The 2313-nt window shown below is 53.4% G+C and overlaps 1 long non-coding RNA gene across 1 annotated transcript; it reads left to right on the top strand.

Moving 5' to 3' along the window:
* The first annotated feature begins 347 nt into the window (after positions 1 to 347).
* On the top strand, positions 348 to 1200 carry LOC127530908 (uncharacterized). Its single transcript, XR_007937675.1, has 2 exons — positions 348 to 610; positions 692 to 1200. It is a non-coding gene; the product is annotated as an uncharacterized LOC127530908 (long non-coding RNA).
* Positions 1201 to 2313: the final 1113 nt, after the last annotated feature.

The raw sequence follows: 2313 nt of genomic DNA, 5'->3' as shown, positions 1-2313 counted from the left end.
GCAAATTAGATCCAACAGTCAGTACTTGTGATCTTCTGCATGAAGATAATCCGAAGGAAAAGCAGAACTTGAAACATGTAGCAGAACCTACATAGCTGTGATTGGCCTGTGTTAATATGGAAATAACTCATGTGCTAGATAAGGCTGAATTGATCCCCTGTGGGCAATTCACATGTTAGAGCAACAAAGAGATCAACGAGGACACCATAAAAATTTTAAAAAGCACACATGAAACATGAGACTTTTATTGAGTCGAGCAGTCTAACTCTGGCAACCACGATGACTGAGTTACATACAGTACAGGGTTCTCGCCAGCGCATTTCAGCGTAACGGCCCGTTACTGTCAGGGCCCTCTCCTCACCCCTCCCCACCTGGCATCCCAAACTAACCCCCTCCCTATGTGTCTCCTGTCTCCCATCCGTCCCTCTTCCTCTGCTTTCCCTCAGCGCGACACCTGAGTGGAGTTCGGCTTCGCAGCCGTCTCCACTCAGGTAATCAATCTCCTCCATGAGTCCCGGGCAGCTGGAAGAAATCACCCTGATTACCCACCTCACAATAAGTACCGGCTCAACACTCCACACCCTGCCAGATTGTTGAAATAGACTTCGCTGTCAGTTCTCTCTCTAGCCTCCAGAAAGTTCATTAAGAATTTTTGACGTTTCTAACGTGCACCTCTCTTACCCTCTTCCAGACCCAGCTGCCCGGAGACCTCCCCACCTGGAACCCTCACTGGAACCCCCCTGAGCCATTCGGCACCGGTCCCCTCCCCACTTGGATCCCCCATTCCGCCTGGACCCCTTCCTTGAGCCCCCAACCCGCTTCCCTCCTGGCTGCTGAAGCCGCAGCAGCCAACCGGCTCTCCCTGCCTCCCGGAGCCCCCTCCCGGAACATCACCAGCGAGACGCCGTCTCTGCTCGGCCAATCCGACACCTCGGCCCCCCCCGGATCGTCAGAGTGCTACGTCCGTCCTCTCCAAACTCCTCTCCTCCACCGAACTCTAAGCCCTTGACGTCTGGCTGCCAGGGATCCCCCACAGTGATCCGCGACGCTCCGGTCCCGCCCGGACCCCGGACGACCGCCGATCCCCGGCCCCCAGATCCACCCGGCCACATCCTCCCCCCGCCTGCATTCCCGTCCCTGCATTCCGGTCCTCATACTCCAGCCATATCCACCCCTGAACAATAAATCCTTTTTCAACTTCTCCGGTTCTGGTAGTAGTGGCTCTCTGTTCGGTCTGAATAAGCTAAGCCGTGACAGTTACGCTGTCATAACAGCCCATTACGCAGTCTAACGGCCCGTTCTGCTGTGATTAGGGCAGCTATGCTGTTATTTTGACGGATCAGGGTTCTCGCCAGCGCATTTCAAAGATTACGCTGTTGTTATGAGTGTGTAGCTCCGTCATGAGAGAGGAAGAGAGAGCAGCGTGTGTGTGTGTGTGTGTGAGAGAGAGCGAGATGTCCAAGCGACCCTGAATGCAGCGCGAGCGAGAGAGAATGCAGTCGGTTCGGTGGAGGAGAGAAGGTGTGTAGTTGCTGGGTTGGCGGTACTGTGCGGTTCAGCCACTGTTGATAGACAATAAAGACTGCAGTGTTCTTCGATACGGCTGGGCTTCTGTGTCTTTGCCTCTACGGCTGCTGAGGAAGTGAAGGGGGTTAACCCCGGGCTTCCTGACCACGGTCGGGGGCCGAACAGGAAGGGTTAACACTGTGACTAGGGCCGCTACACTGTTATTTTGACAGATAACGCCATGTGCGTTTGTTTTAATCGACTGGGTGCCTATCTAGGTTAATTTATGTCTCCCCACCTCAGCCGTACTTTCCTGTTGTCGATTGACCCGAAATCGTGCGATTTTGCGAGCTATCGTGCGATTTCGGAACGAGATTTGCTTTCTAGCGTCCTGAGATTTGGATACAGACCACAACAAATAGCGATCACCAAGGAATGTGGAGGTTTTCGTTCACTTCTCATCTCTAGTATGTTGTGGGACACTCGTTGAGACTATCCGAGCCGGTCAGTGTGGGAAAAAAAGCACGTTTGGGCGGACTTTGACGCGGGGGGGCAAGTTGCCCCATACTTTTCGCTAGCTGAGCTGCAAAGCTGCCTGCCTGGCTAAATACTGGAGCTATGTCGAAAATTCATTCCTCCATCACCCACATGTACGAAATGACATATGAAAGCAGACCCCAGGTTGAAAAAAAAACGAAGTTCCCCTTTAAGTTCTTCAGCAGTTTGAGCAACAGTAGCTCATCTGTTGGATCGGGCCACACCGCCCAGCCTTCACTCCTCACATGCGTCAATGAGCTTGGCCGCCCA

Source organism: Acanthochromis polyacanthus, chromosome 18, assembly GCF_021347895.1.
Source record: "Acanthochromis polyacanthus isolate Apoly-LR-REF ecotype Palm Island chromosome 18, KAUST_Apoly_ChrSc, whole genome shotgun sequence".
NCBI lineage: Eukaryota > Metazoa > Chordata > Actinopteri > Pomacentridae > Acanthochromis > Acanthochromis polyacanthus.
Note: the sequence above shows the minus strand (reverse complement) of the source record. Positions and strands in the feature narration are given on the sequence as shown.